The sequence below is a fragment of the Pleurodeles waltl genome, chromosome 5, assembly GCF_031143425.1.
Source record: "Pleurodeles waltl isolate 20211129_DDA chromosome 5, aPleWal1.hap1.20221129, whole genome shotgun sequence".
Lineage (NCBI taxonomy): Eukaryota > Metazoa > Chordata > Amphibia > Caudata > Salamandridae > Pleurodeles > Pleurodeles waltl.
This window is the reverse complement of record NC_090444.1, coordinates 87,778,500-87,799,815: the sequence shown is the minus strand read 5'-3', so window position 1 is coordinate 87,799,815 and position 21,316 is coordinate 87,778,500. Positions and strand designations below refer to the sequence as shown.

The 21,316-nt window shown below is 46.9% G+C and overlaps 1 pseudogene; it reads right to left on the bottom strand.

The window, feature by feature from the left end:
• Positions 1-18,805: 18,805 nt before the first annotated feature.
• LOC138296996 (tubulin beta-5 chain pseudogene) lies at positions 18,806-20,149 on the bottom strand (annotated as a pseudogene).
• Positions 20,150-21,316: the final 1,167 nt, after the last annotated feature.

The window sequence follows — 21,316 nt, the reverse complement described above, 5'->3', positions numbered from 1 at the left end:
CACTGAACTGACACCTGCATCCTTGTGATCAGGGTTTAGAATGCTACCCTGAGCGATATCCAATAGGTAGACTTCGTGCAGCAATTCCTCCCATTGCCTTTTGCATGTTTGATGTAACGCACCAAGTGGCAACGGTATACCCAGATGTGGCTTCTGAGCTCTCTGTGCCACTGGAACCAAGCTACATCCAAATGATGAGCCCCAAGTAGGGAAAAACTGGCCTTGAGTTGCTTGTGCTCTGGTTCAGGGAGGACCTGTCTTGTCAATTTGCATGAATTGTCCCTATTAGAGCAGCGTAAAGACTGATTTGCATATAGCTGGTTTCAAACTGAGGTAGCATGGGGGCAAAAGAAGGATGGTTTGCAATGCTACCCTGAGCGATTGCCAGTGGTTACACTTATCGCAAGCTTCCCTCCCATCTCCTTTTGTGTGCTTGATGTCACGCCCTAAGTGGCAAGGGTATGTTCAAACGTAGGTCCTGTGCTTTCCGTGTCACTGGAACCAAGCTACATATGACTTACGAACCCCAATCAGGAAGAAAGTGGTCTTGGTTTGCTTATATCTGGTCTGGCAGTTTGGGATGGATTGTCCCTACTGGAGAAGGGTAAAGAGTGGTTGCATATGCCTTGGTCCAAACTGAGGTAGCATGTGGGGCAAAAGAACACTGGGTTGAAATGATACCCTGAGTGACTGCCAGTGGGTTGGCTTGCGGCAAGCAACCTCCCGTCCCCTTTTGTGTGTGTTGATGCAGTGCTTGGTTACGCATGATTTTACGTAGCTATAGAAAGTCAGCAATGCCTCCTTATTTGGAATGATGACTTTACGTAGCTATAGAAATTCAGCAATGCCTCCTTACGGATTACTGACAGCGAGATATAGAAAGATTGGATGTGAGGATGTGGTACTTAACAGGGCTGATGATGTCACTCTGCTGCTCTTTGTCTGAGCGAGACCTCCCCCTTAATCTCAGATGAGGTCTACCCACATTCACCTTCTCCCGTCCCTATGCCCTGCAACTCTGATGAAGTTTATTGTTGGGTTTGCATCATCTATACGGGGTGATATACCCCAGATGTGCTTTATAAAGATATTTCAAGCCACTGAAGAGTTTCGTGTCCATATACAGGCCTGTAATAAGAAAAATAACACCTCATCATTACAGGGAGACTGGGTGTCTCCCGTTGGTGAAGGCATCTCTGCTCCTTTGGCCCAGTCCCCTAGGGCTGTCCGTGCCATATCTCAAGTGGGAATATGAACCTCGGGGAGACCTCCTGTGCGGCGTGGGGCTCTCCTCGGGATGCTGGCCGCTGAAATGTTAGATTTTGCATCCATTCCATGGCACTTCTCACATCTGCCTCAGTTTATTGGAAAAAAAACACTTCTTGTGAGGTGTGTTCACATTATATTCGTTTATCATCAATTTACTTGTTTTGCACCGAACTAAGCAAAGTGCATAATGGTCACTTCTCGGCGCTGAGCGAACCGGGCTAGTTTTGTAGTCAAGACCTAGGTATGGACAAAGTGTGACTTGGTGCAGGTTGGATGAAAGGCCCGGACGCTCCCACAGCTGGCGTGGGGGAACCCTTCTGAGCCTGTATAGAAGTGGGGCGTCTCTTTGAACAGCCTGGTGCCGGTGGCTGAGTCCAGATAAGCGGGATCACTCTTTGAACAGGTTGGCGCTTGGAGTACCACACCTCACAGGCAGGGCCTGCCCAGCGCACACAGTGTCTCCCACATTGGGATGCACTTGGCAGGTCCCACTGGTTCCCCTGCGAAGCATGTTCTGGCCCTTATCTCTGGCCTGGTTCCTTCTCCTCTCAGGGTCCAGAACCGCTTGACGATGCAGACAGGAAGCGCATGGAAGAGCCGGTTATCTCTCCCACCTCGCTCCTTCAAGTCCAGCGCCAAGAAGAGGGCGTTCCGGTAGCGTGGGATGGCTCCCCGGACGAGCAACAACCACCCCTCGTTCCCTCATTACACGTCTGGAGCAGATAAGGCGTTATTACGCGGCGCTCTCCCATCTCCGTGCCCACCGCCCGGCGATGCCGTAAATTACTCCTCAGGAATCCTCTCGGAGGCAGTTGTTCCCCTCCTAATGAGCACACGAGGCCGCTTCCTCGTGGTGGGATGGTTTAAAGCCCCCGCTGCAGGACGGTGCGCGGCCACTGCCAGGGACCCTGTGCGTCGACGGGACCATGGACGGTGGCTTTGGATGCTGCGGGGGCCACCTGGACCTGCAGGGATGGGACATCTTCGCCAGCCCACCTGGGTACCCTGGCGAGGACAGAGGGGAGAGAGGCGGCCGGGGCGTGGGCCTGCACCCCCCAAAGAGCCAGAGGAAAGCGGTGAGCGAGCGGAAGGGTCGTAGGGCAAGCATCCCACCTGTGCAGGTAACAGGGCCTCCGTGGACCAGAGCGCGGCCCTCGAGGAAGGCGGATTGTAATTTCATGGTTTTACGTTCGGTGTCACTATAGCGACTCACCGGGGTCTTCGAAGCACACAGGAGGCAGCAGTGTGCTACACACGCGTCAAGTGACAATAACCATAGCATGTGTCCAGAATCACTGGAGCATCTCTCGCGTGCTTTAGCGCGCGCGCGTTTAACACTTGTGCAGCAGATCCGCGAGACACTCACTAGCACGTGTAAACATCGGTGCCCCGCCCCAACATCACTAGTGCACATAAAGCTGGCCTCTAGCTCAGTCACTATCAGCGAGAACGTGTTTGGTACATGTGGACCGTGTCACTGCCATCAACAGTTTGTCTCTTACGCAATTTGCAAAGCAAGTCACTAATTTATCTAAAACACGTCACAAGCGTCTATTGAACATATCACAAGCCTCTGTGGAAGTGTCACTATCGCGCGGAACACGTTCCCAACATCTGCGCAGAATGGTACTGCGTCGATAAAAAGCGTGTCTAAAATGTCTAGAACATGTACATAGGGCACGTGACACATATCGGTGGTATACATGTAGGTGTTGTCCGGCATCTATGAACATGTTACTGACATCCGTAGAACACAGAATGTCACCAGCCAGCGTCCATGGCCTGGAAAGTAAAGCATGTTACTAGTGTTTCTAAAGCATTTCACAAGCATGTGTAGAACGCGTCACCAGTATCCTTAGGTTAGGGTATGCAGCTGGAATGAGTTAATATTGTTACTGACACCCCACAGCATGCCAGCAGCATCTCTGGAGCACAGTGCAGTCCTAGTATCTGGAGAGCACATCACTAATGCACGCGGTGCTCAACGCCTGACTAGCATCAGCGCGACCTGCCGTTGGCATCTGTACTGTTCACTACGCCCCTAGCATGCGCAGGGTTTGTCATATGTGTATATGTAATGTATGTCATCATTAGCCTTCGGAACATGTAGTTGGCATCTGTCAACCACAGCATTAACATGTTTAAAGCATTTGTTAGGGGAACATATAACAGCAACTGTAAAGCATGACATATAAATAACACGTGTGTCCCAGGTATCAGTGTAATGTGTCCCAAGAATGTTCAGTGCATGACACGGAGATCTTTAGACAATAGTATGTGACTAACTTCTGTAAAGAATGGATTAACATCATTCCATCACCATTTGTCACAAGTATTTCTAGAGAATATCATTCACATTGCTTCAGAGCCATTTGTCATGAGTGTTTCTAGAGCATTTCAGTAGCGTTTCTGCAGTACCACTTGTCATGAGTGTTTGTAGCATGTCATTAACATTGGTGGAGTACCATTTCTTATGAGTATTTCTAGAGCATTTCATTACCATTTGCACAGTACCATTTGTCTCAGACATCTGTAGAGCACCATTGGTCAAACTTACCTGTAGAGCATCCATTAACATGGGTGCACTAGCATTTGTCATGAGTGTTTCCAGAGTATTACATTAGCATTGATGCAGTACCCTTTGTCATGAGTGTTTCTCGAGCATGTGGTTAGAAGTGGTGTCATGAGTGTTTCCAGAGCATTAGCATTGATGCAGTACCATTTGTCATGAGTGTTTCTAGAGCATGTGGTTAGAAGTGGTGCCATGACTGTTTGTAGAGCGTTAGCACTGGTGTAGTACCAATTGGCATGAGTGTTTCCAGAGTATTACATTATCATTTCTGCAGTACCATTTGTCATGAGTGTTTCTAGAGCATGTGGTTAGAAGTGGTGTCATGAGTGTTTCCAGAGCATTAGCATTGATGCAGTACCATTTGTCATGAGTATTTATAGAGCATGTGGTTAGAAGTGGTGTCATGACTGTTAGTAGAGCGTTAGTATTGGTGTAGTACCAATTGTCATGAGTGTTTCCAGAGTATTGCATTAGCATTTCTGCAGTGCCATTTGTCATGAGTGGTTCTAAAGCATGTGGTTAGTATTGGTGTAGTTCCAATTGTCATGAGTGTTTCCAGAGTATTACATTAGCATTTCTGCAGTACCATTTGTCATGAGTGTTTCTAGAGCATGTGGTTAACGCTGGTACAGCACCATTTGTCATGAGTGTTTCTAGAGCATTTCAGTAGCATCTGTGCAGTACAATTTGCCTCAAATCTCTGTACAGTACCAGTTGTCAAACTTTTTCTAGAGCATTTCATTATCATGTGTGCAGTAAAATTTGTCTCAAATCTCTGTAGAGCACCAGTTGTCAAACTTATCTGTAGGGTATGCATGAACATAGGTACATTAAACTAGCATTTCTCATGAGTGTTTCTAAAGCATGTGGTTAGAACTGGTGTGATGAGTGTTTCTAGAGCATGTCATTAACACTGATGCAGTACCATTTGGCATGAGTGTTTCTAGAGCATATCATAGAGCATGTCCTTAACATTTGTGCAGTACCACTTATCTCACACATCTGTATAGCAACATTGGTCAAACTTATCTGTAGAACATGACGTTAGAATTGACGTCATGAGTGTTTCTAGAACACTAGCAGTGGTGTAGTAGCACTTGTCATGAATGTGCCTAGGGCATGCTGGTAGCATTGGTGCAATACCATTTTAAAGTGTTTCTAGAGCTTGTGGGTAGCATTGACACAGAACCATTTGTCATGAGTGTTTCTAGAGCATTGGTTAGCATTGGGGCAATACCATTTGTCATAACTGTCTCTAGAGCATGTGATCAGCATTGATGCAGAACCATTTGTCATGAGTGTTTCTAGAGTACATTGTTAGCATTGACCAAAAACCATTTATCATGAGTGTTTCTAGAGCATGTGGGTAGCATTGACACAGAACCATTTGTCATGAGTGTTTCTAGAGCATTGGTTAGCATTGACGAAAAAACATTTATCATGAGTGTTTCTAGAGCATGTGATCAGCATTGATGCAGAACCATTTGTCATGAGTGTTTCTAGAGTACATTGTTAGCATTGACGAAAAACCATTTGTCATGAGTATTTCTAGAGCATGTGGTGAGCTTTGGTACTGTACAATTTGTCATGAGTGTTTCTGTAGCACGTGGTTAGCATTGGTGCAGTACCATTTGTCATGAGTGTTTCTAGAGCATTTCAGTGGCGTTTCTGCAGTACCACTTGTCATGAGTGTTTCTAGAGCAAGTGGTTAGCGTTGGAGCAGTGCCATTTGTCATGAGTGTTTCTAGAGCATGTGGTTAGCATTAGTGCAGTACCGTTTGTCATGAGTATTTCAAGAGCATGTGGTTAGCTTTGGTACTGTACCATTTGTCATGAGTGTTTCTAGAGCATGTGGTTAGCATTGGTGCAGTACCATTTCTCATGAGTGTTTCTAGAGCATGTGGTTAACGCTGGTACAGCACCATTTGTCACGAGTGTTTCTAGAGCTTATGGTTAGCATTGGTGGAGTACCATTTGTCATGAGAGTTTCTAGAGCTTGTGGTTAGCATTGGTTGAGTACCGTTTGTCATGAGTATTTCAAGAGCATGTTGTTAGCTTTGCGACTGTACCATTTGTCATGAGTGTTTCTAGAGCATGTGGTCAGCACTGGTGGAGTATCATTTGTCATGAGTGTTTCAAGAGCATGTTGTGTGCATTTCTGCAGTACCATTTGTCATGAGTGTTTCTAGAGCATGTGGTCAGCGCACGTACTGTACCATTTGTCATGAGTGTTTCTAGAGCTTGTGGTTAGCATTGGTTGAGTACCGTTTGTCATGAGTATTTCAAGAGCATGTGGTTAGCTTTGGTACTGTACCATTCGTCAAGACAGCCTGCAGAGTACCGTTTGTCAAGCATATCTGTAGATCAACTAATTATCATCGATACTCTAGCATTTGCCATGAGTGTTTCTAGTATTGTATTATGTTGAATTTTGCAATGCTGTTAGTTAACCAATCAATAGTCCATTCATTCGTTCATTCATTCAGTCATTATTTCTCTTCACCAAATATAGTCATAGGAACCTATGAAGCCCAAAGGCATATGGATGCAAAATGATGTGAACCCTGCGTTTTGAGGCTGTTTTTGATTTTTTAATATGTATATGAAATGTCACATTTCTTGCCATGCAGCTCAAGAAATCACAAACATTACGCACCTCATAACATTGTGCTCTCTGACAACTGGGGTGCAGGTGCCTTCTATGACAGGGACCCCACAGGTAACATGTGTTGTTTTTGTTAAACACATGCCTGTGGTGCTCTGATTCAAAGTTGGCACATATCAGTCTGGCGTCAAGTTAGTCAACAAACTAATAGGAAGTTATGAAAGGGGAACAATATTAGATAGAGACTAAAACCAGCATTCCCTCCAAATGCATTTCACGATCTGTACACAATAATTCACAAACAATTTATCCATATTTCTCAATCACATTTATAAATATCAAAAATACATCTTCAATTGTTTTAATTCATTTCTTTTCTCCCAAAACACAAAAAGTACTTGCCACGTACACGCCTTACAAATAATTTAAAAAAAACGTTCACACCCTGCGAATCACACTCATACACTTCTATCATACAAATCCACAACATGCAATTACACGTTTTTCTCATTAATACATCCAATTCCTTGGAGTAATTAAGTTTATTGCATGGCATATTGGATGCTAGGAACTAACTGTATTGTATTATGTCTATAGTTTTCAGTTTCAACATTTATTTACCACCTTCTAAATGGAGATCCGTCTTTTTGAAATCCAAACTTTTCAGGAGTGAAGCGTTTGACTATATTGAGTTGCAAGATGGCGACCACATTTTAACGAATCAAGAGAGTATTTACTTGAATTAACTGAGTTTGTGGCATGGTAAGTGGGATTCGATAATAGTAACCATGAAAAAGATGTGTTATCTTCATTCTTAGGTTTGCCATAGCCACTGGGACTGAGGTCTATATGTAGGCCCTCATTACGACCCTGGCAGTCCGTAATAAAGCAGCAGTAATACCGCCACCAGGCCGGCAGTAACCAAAATGGAATTATGACCACAGCGGAAACCGCTCAGGCAGACAGCCATTTTAACACACTGACCGCCACGGCAGAATCAACGAGCACCACGGCGGTAACTGCCAACAGCCAGACGGAAGACAATGTACCGCCCACACTATAATGACTGGCCTATCTGCCACCTTTTCTGGGGCAGTACAAACAACATCAAAAGCCTTGCGCAAACACTGCACAGAAGTCAAAGGTCTCACCTGTGGAGACTCAGGGAACAACCACGACACCATGGCGCCCGAGCTGGAAATATTTCTGATGCTCGTCTACCTTCTGTTGCGTTATGAACATCAACGCCAGTGAAGAAGACCACGGTGAGTACTGCAGCCTAGCACACAAGGGAGGGGGGAGGAAAAAGAGAGTGACACACACATGCAACACCCCCGACCCCAACACCATACACACAACCAGATGCACAAACATTACATATTCACCCCATACCCCAAAAGAATAATGCAAGGACAAAATGATTTGAAGAAAGTGAGTGTAATACGATAAAATGCTACAAATAAGTGCATCAAAATACAAACGTATATACATATTTACAAATGTTGGGACACTGCCCAGTCCTCAATGTCCGTGGGCCACAGGGCCACAACACATAGACCAAGGCCCCATCTCACTCCTGCAACAACACGGAGAGAACACTGCAGGGGCATCAAGTTGAAAATACACAGGCACCTCAGGGGGGTGGGGAAAGGGGGGGCACCTCAGCCGGAAGATGGTACAACACCACTGGTCCTGGAGGGGGCTACATGCCCTGTGCGATGTCCTGGTGAGTGCAAGGCCACAGTCTCTCAAGTGGGTGGTTTGCCCACTGCTTGGTCCTGGGGAGTGCAGGGCCACAGTGGTGGGGTGAGGCTTCAGCCCTTCCCTTGCAGCCACAGTGGGAGAGGACACAGGGGACGTGTGCAAGGATGTGGGGGTGGGGATTGCCAGTGAGGGGTGTGTACTGATAGGTGTGCTGGTGATGAAGGTAGTGGATGAGGATGTAGTGCATGTAGGTGTGAGTGTAGACGCTACTGGGAGGGAGTTGGATGACGAGGAGGAAGAGGACACAGTGGAGGCAGTGGATGTTGGTATGTCTGCATCTGGATGGTGTTTGTGTGAGTGCCTGTGGGATGATGTGTTGTGCTTGTGTTTGCCTGAACCACTCCTGTGTGTTGTCCTGGGTGCATGCTGGTCTGCCTGCGTGCTTGGGATAGGTTGGGGTTTAGGGGAATGGGATTGGGTAGAGGAAGTTGAAGGGGGGAGGCTATAAACAGGGACAATGGCTGCCATCAGGGAGGAGGCCAGAGCCTGGATTGATCTCTGTTGGGCCACCATGCCAGAGTGAATGCCCTCCAGGAATGCATTTGTTTGTTGCAAATGGCCTGCCAGCCCCTGGATGGTTGTTCAACAGAGATGGATCACAGCAGGTCAATAGCCTCCTCACTCAGGGCAGCAGGGCTAACTGGGGCAGGACCCTCCTGGGTGAGCGGGCACGGGAAACACACTGAGGGGCTGCTGGGAGGGCGATGCTGGTACGGGGGTGGCAGCTGTACCTGTAGTTGGGGTGGGCACAGAGGTGTCCGCCACCACCAGGGAGCTTCCATCAGAGGAGGTATCACTGTCAGAACTGTCCCCGCCAGTCTCCGCCGTGGTGCTCCCCTCGCCCTCCGTCCCACTGGAGCCCTCACCGTTGGTGGATTCGGCCTCCTGGGCCCTGTGGGATGCAGTTCTCCCCGTCGCCGGTGCCTCTGCTCCTCTGCCAGATGATGCTAATGCACATAAGGACAGGGTGACAAAACAAAAAGGGGGAGGAGAGACAAAGGATACACTTGGTCAATGGCGGCAACAACACCACCGTTGGCGTACACAACACCCACCCACAGGGAACAGCCCTACACACTAGGCAATACACTACCAGTCACAATGCTAGTCACCAGTCCATGGACAGGAATACCTAACACCAATTGCAGCATACCTGAGACACACAGACCCCTGCCCAGTAGTGGATGCCTACTAGCTTGGTTGGAGGAGGTTTACATCAGACCCTGCCCAACATGGGACCTACCCTGCAATGTCTGGCCTTGCCTAGGGGGACCCAGAGGCCCACATTCCCCACCCGGATGCCACCCCACCACGTGCAAGTAGTATATTGGGGCACTGTACTCACCCCTTGTGGCTGCTGTGATGCCCCCAAGCACCCCTCCAGCTCTGGATAGGCCACCACCAGTATGCGGGCCATCGGGGTTCAATAGGCGCCCCTTCCTCGTTGGGAGACCATCCCCAGCTGGGCCTCCGCCATCTCCTGTGGCCAGCGTCTCAGGTCCTCCCACCGTTTCCGACAGTGGGAGCTCCGCCTGCCGTAGATCACCAGGGTCCGCACGTCCTTGGCGATGGCACGCCATATACCCTTTTTGTGATGGCCGCTGACCTGCAGAGAAATACACATAGGAAAAGGTATCAGTCAGACCATCCTGTCTGTTACACTCATGGCCCACCATAGCCCTCACATCCCCTTACGCACAGACATGGCCCACCATATATGCAGCATGCTGCCCAGGGCCCTTCCACTAACCCCCCCACACGTGGCCCTCACACACAGCACTCCATGCATTCATGCCCCATTCATCGTGCTCACAGTGTACTCACCTGTTGTTCTGGAGGCCCATACAGCATTCAGTACTGGGGTAGGATCCCATCCACCAGTCTCTCTAACTTTGCAGTGGTGAAGGCAGGGGCCTTTTCTCCAGTGACATGAGCCATGGTTGGTTCCAGACACAGGTCACAGCAGCACTTGCAGTATAGGTCCTCTCCTGTTGAAGGTCAGGTAGCAAGTGAGTGAATAGATAGAAAATGGCGGTCACGTCTGCGGCGGTGCATACCGTCACCGCAGGCGTACATCACCATTGGCCACTGTAACCCATAGAGCCCAATGGTATCCAATGAGGAGTTGCACGGCGGTTCTCCACCGCCTCCGGCAACGGCGCACAACATTAGCAGAAATACCTCATTTCCACCTGTCCCTCCATACAGGACAGGCGGATGCCATTTCAGGAGGGGGGGCAGGCCCTGGCACCTAACTCCGTCACAGTACACATAGGCACCATTTGGGCCTATCCAACAATATATTGTTACAGTCACAACATGCAATGCAATGTAGTGTTTGGAAATATGGAATATTGACCATCTGCTCACCGTTTTGCCCCCTAGATTGCTACCGCTGCGGATGAATAGGAGATGGAAACATCTCCATGTACATGCCCATGGTGGACTTGGTGACAATGGAGGACATCCATATTATCCTCACCTATAGACTGGACAGGGCCATAATCACAGAGCTGTGTGCCTAATTGGAGCCTGACATGATATCTGCTATCCGTCAGCCACCGGGATCCCCCCCTCTTGAGCAAGTCCTGTCTGTGCTCCATTTCCTGGCAACTGGCTCCTTTCAAGTGACAGTGGGCATGGCAGCAGGAATGTCTCCGCCAATGTTCTCAATAGTGCTCACCAGAGTGTTGTCTTCCCTGATTAAACACATGCGCAGCTACATCGTTTTCCTCCAGGTGGAGGATTTGGCCACAGTGAAAGCTGATTTCTATGCAATGGGACATATCCCCAACATTATTGGGGCTATTGATGGTACACATATTGCATTTGTCCCCTCCCCTCGGAGAAATGAACAGGTGTTCAGAAATCAAAGAGCTTTCACTCCATGAATGTGCAGATAGTGTGCCTGGCGGAACAGTACATCTCCCATGTCAATGCAAAGTATCCTGGGTCTGTGCATGATGCCTTTATCCTGAGGAATAGCAGCATCCCATATGTGATGGCTCAACTCCAGAGGCACCGGGTGTGGCTAATAGGTGAGCCCTGGTTCCCACCCAGTGGATGTTGGTGTATGGGTATCGTGTGGGCACTAAGGGTTAGTGTGTGTCTAACAGTTGTGCCTCGATATTTGTAGGTGACTCTGGTTACCCCAACCTCTCATGGCTACTGACCCCTTTGAGAAATCCCAGGACAAGGTCAGAGGAATGTTACAATGAGGCACATAGGTGAACAAGAAGAATCATAGAGAGGATATTTGGCCTTCTGAAGGCCAGGTTTCGTTGCCTTCATCTAACAGGTGGATCCCTGTACTACTCACCCAAGAAGGTCTGCCAGATCATCGTGGCATGCTGTAGGTTGCACAACCTTGCCTTACATCGCCAGCTGCCTTTCTGCAGGAGGATGAGGCTGGAGATGGGCGTGTGGCAACAGTGGACCCTGTGGACAGTGAAGATGAGGAGGCAGAGGATGAGGACAACAGAAGTGCAATAATACAACAATACTTCCAATGACACACGGGTAAGACATTGTAACTTCACTTTTCATTGACAGTTTTGTGTTTGACATTGTCACTGGCAGGCTAATTTTCCCACTTCTATGGCCACTTACTGTACCCTTTGGCATCTCTATTTGCAGATATTTGTGCCCCACTATCGCTCCTGGTGTGTTGACTGCAGCCAACTACAGGCCATTCCTATGTATACATTACTGTACAGTTGTATTGCAGTGTTTAAAGCTTGTTCAACGAATACATAGTTAAATCATTTGACAGACTCCATATTTGCATTTTTTTCAAATGGTGTTTATTTCAGTGCTAGTATGTAGATGTGCAATGGGATGGGGTGATGATGGAGGAAAGTCCAGGATAGAGTCCAGTCTATTGGTATCACAGGTGCATTGTCCAAGGGGACATAGGAAGGGGAGCAATGGCAGTTCAAGGTGGACAGGTTGACAGAGTGGGACACAAGGGTGACAATGAGAGTCTTGGTTGTGAGGTGGCCTGGGGTCTCTGTAGTGGTGGACACACTGCTGATTGACGTGTCCTGGGGACAGAGGTATGGGCCCGCTGGGTGGGTACTGTGCTGGTGTTCCCTGAGGGGAGAGGCTCTGTGGTGGTATGGGACTGTGCCAGGGTTACCGACTGTCCGGAGATCCCTGATGTGCCAGGTTGGGCGTCCAGAGCTGCTGTCATCACTGTGGGCCTCTTCTCAAGGGGGGGGGGGCTGAATGTTGTTTGCACCTCTCCGGTGACGGTTGGAGGACCTGTGGGGATGTAAATGCAGTGTTATTGTGTCTGCATGTGACATCTTGGGCATGGGTGTGTTGCCCTCTTTGGTTGTTAGTGCCCTGGCAGCTTTGCCTTGTGTGAGCAGTTATTTGGTGGGCTTGCTGTTTCCATCTATTGTGCATGCTTTAGTGATAGGTGTCCATGCAGGTCTGTGAGTGGTGTCCATGCATTGGTGTTGCATGCAGGCTTGGTATTGGGATGAGTGGGGTGTGTGGGAGGTGGTGGAGTGATGGGAGTGAGGGTAAGTGTGGGGGTATGTGATCGCATGCAGGTAGGGGGGGAGAAAGTAGTAAAGAGTTGACTTACCAGAGTTCAGTCCTCCTCCTACTCCTGCCAGGCCCTCAGGATGCATGATTCCCAAGACTTGCTCCTCCCATGTTGTTAGTTGTGGGGGAGGAGATGGGGGTCCTCTGTACAGCTATTTGGTGTCTTGCTGCCACAGAATGCCCCTTCCCCCATAGGTCATTCCACCTCTTCCTGATGTCATCCCTTTTTCTTGGGTGCTGTCCCATGGCGTTGACCCTGTCCACGATTCTCCGCCATAGCTCCATCTTCCTAGCAATGGATGTCTGCTGCACCTGTGACCCGAATAACTGTGGTTCTACCTGGATGATTTCCTCCATCATGACCCTTAGCTCCTCCTCTGAGAACCTGGGGTGTTGTTGTGGTGCCATCGGTGTAGTGTGAGTGTGGGTGTGTGGGGTGATGTGTTGGGGTGTGTGATGTAAAGTGCGTGGATGGTGTATAGGTGATGGTAGTGTGTGGCAGTGATCTTGTCTGTGGTCTTGCTGTCTCTCTGTGGCACTTGTTTTTAGTTGTAAAGGGTTGTGGGTAATGTGTGTGTGTGTTTTATAGTGGTGTGGGTGTGTGGGTGTGGTGTGTGAAAGTGTGTCTTATTTGAATTGTCAAATGTAGTGTTGTTTTGTATGTGTGTGTGTATTTTGAACACAGCGGTATGTAGCGCCAACGGTTTACCGCCATTGAATGTCCGCCGCGGTGCATAATGTTGTGGGCGTAGTTCTGTTGGCGTAACGGTGTGGGTTTTGCTACTGCCAGTTTATCACTGACCTTTGGGCTGGCTGACTTGTGTATGTGGCTGTATAGTGACGGATTGCTATGTGTGTTTCATAATGTGGGTAGCGGTAATCCACTGCGGCAGCGGTATGTTGGCGGAAGTCGGCATGGCGGTAAGCGGTACTTACACCCAATGTCATAATGAGGGCCATTGTCTTTGCTATTCAGATCAACCAATCAATCAGGATTTATAAAGTACGGCAAATCACCCATGAGGGTCTCAAGGCGCTGGAGTTGCTAGCTGCTTCACAGTCCTCTGTCCATTCGAGCAACTATGTTTTGAGTCCTTTCATGAATTACCTGTGCTCTGCGGCATTCCTGAGGCGTAGGGGAAGGTTGTTCCAGGCTTTGAACAAAGAAAAAGGATGGGAGGATTAATGGTCCAGTGTATACCCTCCAGAGAACCTAATAATATAGTATGATACACTGTTCCAAGGAAACGGGGAGGGGGAATAAAGGAGTCCTAATCATCAGGAGCAAGAGTCCTCACACACCATATTTGGTGTCATGCTTCATCATCGGACAGCTCCTCGTCAGACCGGCGCTGCAATGTCTGACGGGCACCCCCCGAAGGGGGGCTCTTTGCCGGAGATCTTTTGTTGTCGATGATGCCGCGGAGCCAAATATGGGTCCATGGGGAAAAGAAAACACAAGAATAAAGGGTAAAATTGGCTCAGGACCCTCACTAAATATTTTGTTCTTTGATGTTGGGAGATGGCCAAGATTAAAAAATAGTAAGGGAATGAAAATCGAGATAATGCTCAGACACTCACACAAGACTATCGAATAGAGGAAGACGGTAATTATCTGATGTTCCTCAGTATGCGGTCGACATGTGTTGCGTCTCTTATGGTCCAAAAGGATCCTATGACGCTTCTTCAGGACCTACTAAATCATTGGATTTCTTCAATTGAAACCAAGGCAAAAAATAGACTCCTGCAATCTAACGCTCACAGTCAAAACGTCATCAGTAACTTACTAGAATGAAACAGGACTTGCTTTTTCCTATTAGTCACCCATCTCCACTAGAGAACGGGCTTCATGGGATCACGCAGGCCTGTTGCCCGATTCACAACAGATTTGCGTGTGAACCGGTGTCCGATGCAGCACCTACCCTCAGGCTACGTTCCCGAATGAGGCTTTGGCCACCAGGTGAGAGAAGGAGTGTCCTCCACTACTGGATCGGCTGATCCGTGGGGGTGCCTGGGAGGAAGAGGGAGGCAGATCGCAGGTGTCTGGTTAGTTGGTGGAAGGTGATTCATTTGTTAATGCATGCTGGCCCTTCGTTATGCAGGGCTTTGTATGCGCGGGTCAGCATCTTGAGCTACCATCTCTCTGGGATGGGGAGCCCGTGTAGCTTCTTGAGGTGCGGGGTGATGTGAGTCCATCTGGGAAGGTCAAGGATGAGTCCTGCTGCTGAGTTTTGCATTGCCTCTAATCTCTTGGGAGCCACCTGAAAATCTTACGGAGCATGCGTAGGGTGTAGAAGCAAGCGGATGAGACTTCATTGACCTGTTTCTGCATAGATAACTTGCTGTCCAAGGAAGAGTAGTCCCCGAGGTTTCAAGATGGTGACAGCAGTAAATTTCGGTGAAGGGTCACTCTACCAGTGAGTTCTCCACATTCTGGCACAGCACTTTACAAGCATGAGATAAAAGTTGAGTCAAAATTCATATTTATTTCTTGTCTCCATTAGAGGCAGCAATGCAGCAGAACAAGGTGGATCTCAAAGAAAATAAAATAAAGGTGATTATATAGCTGGTATTAGTGAGAACAATAGTGATATTAAATAAAAACAATGGAAAGAGTACTATTCTACTTGTTCTGCAAATACATGCTAAATAAAAAGAGACACAGGCCATAATCAACAGAGACTAACCAGGTAGATTTGTTTTTCTACTCCACTGGTAATGATATTGGGAGAAAAGTAATGAAAGGAGCATCATCTGCCCAGTAAATAAAGCCCTAGGTAAATTAGTTTTTTTTTAAATAAATCACATTAGTTTGAGTAAGATGATAGACCTTAGGAACTTGAGATGTGAAAGTTTTTTTCAAGGTGCCAGGAGGAGGTAAGCATGACAGGCTGTCATATTAGGTCAGAGATATTTCGTTCTATTGAGAAGGAATAATACCTTTAAAATTTGCCAGGTAGGTATTTTCGTTCGATGAGGTCCTGAAATGGCCTACACCCCCTTCCCATAATCAAGTTCTAAAAAATTTTGTTCTGAACATTTCTTGATTTTTAGAACGATCAGGGAAAACTCAGTCTTTGACATGTAAGTAAATTTTTTTAGAAGAATGTTATAATAGACGAAGAGCATGACCCGACTATCTGGGAAAGAATAATGGAGTAAGGTCCTAATTGTTGTAAGGGTATGCATGAGGTTTAATTGACAAGGAAAAGGTATTACTTTCGATTATCATGTTTCTTTTGGGTTTTAATCAGTATGACACCTAATGATGGTTTTAGTGTCATGCGCAGACACCCATGTAATATAGTTTTATGTATGGAAAGAAGTAACCCACAATATGTGCAATGGCTTAGTAACTTGATAAATTAGTTTCTTTATAGATATTTTATGATCTTCTCTCCATAATGGAATTGCTATTAAGATATTGGTCCTGAAAAATGTGTTTTCTTTTCAGCGTAACACCGAAACACTATTGTAAAGACTTAGGCCCTCATATGACGCTGAAGTCCCGCCAGCCGCAAGACCGCCTTTGATGGCGGTCATCCAACCGCCATATTATGACTGCTGGCGGCTTTCCGCCATAATTTGGGCATAGAGCCACCAGCGGCTATAATGGCGGTTGGCGTTGCAGTCGAGGTTGCTCCTTTGGCACCGCCACGTCAACACAACACTGCCACGCGTATTATGACTTAGTAGTAGGTGTGGCAGTATTGTGGTGGCGGGGCGCTGGCGGAAGAGCAAGCGCCATATAGCCTGTTCCCTCCCGGACGACCACCGTGACCACCAGGTAAGGTGATCGACTGAAAGGGGAGGGGGAGAGGGGTGTTGAGTGTTGCATGGGTGAATAGGGGTGTGTGTTTGTGTGAATGAAGGGGGATGGGGGTGTCGTGTGTGTTTGTGTGCGTGTGTATACAAGTGCATGTGTGCATGTGTGAATGCGTGTATGCATGGGTTGGGGGTGTTATGGTCGTATATGTTTGTGAATGAGTGTGTGTGTGTATGTGTGCGTGTATGTATGTATGTGTGATGTGTGCCTGTGTGGATGTATGGGGGTGAGGGGTGAGGGATTAGGAAGGGGGGTCGGGTGGGGGGTTGGAATAGGGATCAGGGGTGGGGGGGTTGGAATGGGGTTCGGGGTTTGGAATGGTGATCGGGTGGGGGTGTCACGGGGTGGGGGGCTGCAGATGGGGTCAGGGGTGGGTCCTACATGGAGGGGGGGTGGGGATTCCTGCAGTGGCGACAGGAATGAGCATTCCTGTCGCCAGTATCGTTACCACCAGGGATTCCGTGGCGGGGCTGCCACCACAGAATCCCTGGCGGTAAGGATGCACAAAATACCACAGGCGGTCTTAGGGGACTGCTGGGTCGAAGGAGGTCCACCTTTGGTTACAACCCTGGCAGTACAGGTGGTGAACTGGCTGCAATTGTCAAAATTTGGAGGTCCTGCACCGCCACGCTGTTGGCGGTCTGGCTGCCACTGCTGCCATGGTGGTGCAGAACCGCCAGGGTCATAATGACCCCCTTAATCTCTATGTCCAGACAGACCTCATGTGTATTGAAAGCCATAACAAGGCATGTTAGAGGACTTATTATGAACTGGATGTACTGACAAGAACACTCTTTAATTGCATGGTGTAGATTTGTAGGATACATGGGGATGATTGACAGGATCAAAGAGTTTGTTTAGGTAATTAGTATGGATTATATGGGTATGAATTGTATGTGTATTTTGAGGGAAATAATGTATTAAGAATATTGTAGATATATTTTTGAAATTCATAAAATAAATGTGATTAAAAAATTCATATGGGTTGTTTGTGAATTATTGTTTATAGATTGTGATACTTAGTTGGAAGTAGTGCAGGTTTTAGTCCTTGTGCTCAAGGCATGAACTGAGTGCATAGGATGTCCTAGTAAACCCTTACGTCCACCATTTAGGGTTTGAGAAGTTATCCAGTGTTTTGCCTTCAATCTTTATGGGACTAGAGAAGAGAATGCAAATTAAATTCCTTCAAAATATTAGGGTAATAACAGGTGAGTATAAATTGTAGCCAGAGGACAAAAAATATTAGTGCACATAGTAACAGTGCCACAACTCCACTTATTATTCTTGCACTCCCATGAAATGACACAACCTACTATGAGTCAAATCAGAGCTACATATTATTCTGACATCAGGATGATGACAGGGTTGGTTGGCCCTTCTGAGGTTCAGACATATTACCGCTACAACAATAAATAAATGTGCTACTTAATAGATAAAACAACTGAGCCATCCTCAAATATGTACCTTTCCTCTCCTACTTTACCAGCGGCCAGTCACCAATTAATAAATGTTATGTCCATTTACATAGCACACTAATCACCAGTAAAAATATTCAGGCTCTTGACCAGTTGTGTATGCGAGTGGTCCCAGCAGAGTTATTTGAAGAGCCAGAAATTCAGCTTCTTGCGGAGCCCAAGAAGTGAGGATTAGGCTTTGATGTGTTGTGGATGGACAGTCCATGTCTTGGGTGTGATGTAAGAGAACAAGCGACCTCCTGCTCTACTTTTGTGGATGTGTGGAGTGTGTGTGAGTGAGGCTGAGCATAGGTGTCTGGAAGGTTGGTGAAAGTGTATGTGGCTATTCAGGTATGCTGGTCCAGGGTTGTACACGGCTTTGAATGTCTGCATGAGGAGTTTGAATTGGCTGCGTTTGTGAACGGGGAGCCAGTTGAGCTCTCAGAGGAAAATATACTTGAATATTTTAAAATAGTTCAAAATTGCATTTCTTTTTGGTTTGAGCAGACTGAGTGCCATGGGTCAGAACTCTGTGTGCTGTCAGAACTCTTCACAGTTTCAGTGCATACTCTAATACACACTTACTGATTGATCATTCAGTAGAGCATTTGTTTGATCAAAAAATATCCTCAGCATCAGGTTGTAAGAAAAAGGAAACATTTTTATTTCATTATAGTTTATTAGAAAACATTTATTTTATACTTTACAGTACACAGTCATTGCTAGCACTGAAATACAGCATTGAAAAAATACCATATGCTTTATACATTTCTCTCTTCCTCCTCCTCCTCAACATTTTCTGTCCACTCTAGGCGGTCTGATGTGTCCTGGCACTGCTGGTATTCCGACACCAGATCGTTTACGCTACTCTCTGCCTCCATGAACTCCATCTCGTCCATACCTTCCCCCGTGAACCAATGGAGGAAGGCCTTCCTTCTGAACATGACCGAAAACTGCTCGCTGACCCGTTTGAAGAGCTCCTGGATTGCCGTGTTGTTCCCAAGAAAGGTGGCAGCCATTTTCAGGCCACGTGGCGGGATGTCGCAGACGGCGACTTTGACATTGTTTGGGATCCAGTCGACAAAATAGCTACTGTTCTTTGTCTGTATGTTGAGAACCTGCTCCTCCACCTCCTTCATGGACATGCGCCCTCGAAAGACAGTAGCCGCCGTAAGGTACTGCCCATGCCTTGGATCACAGGCCACCATCATATTTTTGGCGTCAAACATCTGGAGGGTGAGCTCTGGCACAGTCAAAGGCCGATACTGCTGGCTACCTCTGGATGTCAAAGGAGCAAAGCCCGGAATGAAGAAATGGAGGCGTGGAAATGGTATCATAGTCACAGCTAACTTTCGGAGGTCAGTGTTGAGCTGGCCAGGAAAGCGCAACGAGGTGGTCACGCCGCTCATGGTAGCACTCACTAAGTGGTTCAGGTCACCATACGTTGGGCTGGTGAGCTTCAAAGTTTGGAAACATATGTCATAGAGAGCCTCATTGTCAATGCAGTAGGTTTCATCAGTATTCTCAACCAAGTGGTGCACAGAGAGAGTGGCATTATAGGGTTCCACAACAGTATCTGAAACCTTTGGAGATGGAATGACACTGAATGAGCTTGTAATCCTGTCAGGGTATTCCTCTCTGAATTTGCCAATGAGCAGCATTCCCAAACCAGAGCCTGTTCCCCCACCAAGGGAATGCGTGAGCTGGAACCCTTGAAAGCAGTCACAATGTTCACATTCTTTTCTCACCACATCCAGGATGGAGTGTATCAGCTCGGCTCCTTCTGTGTAGTGACCTCTGGCCCAGTTATTTCCTGCCCCTGTGTGTCCAAAGATGAAGTTATCAGGTCTGAAGAGTTGACCAAAGGGCCCAGATCTCACACTGTCCATGGTTCCTGGCTCCAGGTCCACTAGTATTGCCCGGGGGACATATTTTCTGGAGGACGTCTCATTGTAGTAGACATTGATTCTCTCCAACTGAAGATCTGAGTCACCAGCATAGCTTCCTGTTGGGTTAATGCCATGCTCATCACTTACACCTTCCCAGAACTTGTATCCAATTTTGTTCCCACACTGGCCGACCTGAATGTGCACAATTTCCCTCATTTAGTTGTTTGTTTATATTTTGAGTTACTAACTTGTATTCCTTTGAACTTCTAGTTCAATATATCAGATGTAACTTTGGTTGATTGTCTTCAAAAATGTCTTAGGAGATCTGCAGGGCATTATATTCTTTTAAACAAAAACATTCTAACTGCTTTGCTCCCTGTCTCTGCCCTTGCTCAGACTGGAATGTTGGATTGTGTGAGGTCAGATTGCCCAGAAGCTTATCTTGGGGAAAGCTTTCCTTGAGAAGTGCAGTGAAGCTTTCACTGTTCTTAAGTGCTGGAAAGTAGCAATCACATTAACTGATATCATACTGATAGCAAAGGAGATACAGTCCATTCGCAGGGGTCTACAACCATTTCAACAGTTAGAGCTACTTCTGATCAATGAAACCCATCCTGAGCCGTTGCCTAGTGGGAACTTAAGTGATTTTGATAAAAGGAAGGAGAGAAGGAAAGTAAAAAAGGAGAGGAGGAAAGGAAGAAAGAAAAGGTGAAAAGTGGGAGGGAGGGAGGGACAAAAAAAAAGGAAGAGAGGGAAAGGAGAGAAGAACCTAAGAAGAAAGGGAAATAAGGAATAGAGGATGGGATATTGAAAGGGGAAACAAAGGAGAGGAGGAAAGGAAAGAATGATAAAAAAAGATTGAACAAAGGTGATATGAAGGCAATTAAAGGAAAGGGGACAGGAGAAAGAACGAAAGAATGCAGAAAAGAAAGAATGGGAGAGGCAAGGAAAAGGAAAAGAAACAAAGACAGAGAAGGTATGAAGGTGCGAAATAAGAGAACAAACATGAAAATGAGAGGCAACAAAGAGACAGAAATAAGACTGAGAAAAAAGGAGAGACAAAAATGGCAATATAGAAGCCCAGGGAAACAAAGAAAAAGCAAAAAAGGTGAGACTAAAAGAAGATAAAGTTAAAAAAACAGATAAAACGGAAGAAAGGAGAAAGCAAAGAAAAAAATCAGAAGTAAAAAAGAAAAAAGGGAAGAAAAGAAAAGAAAAGAAGAAAGCAAGTAAGTAAAGAGGAGATAAAGGAGAAAAGAAAGAAATGAAGAAGAAACAAGAGAAAGGAAGAACAAAATGATGAAAGGCAGAAACAAAGGAGAAAGAAAGAGAAAATGGAAGGAAGAAACAAAGCAAGAGAAAAGAAGAGAGGAGGAGGGAAGT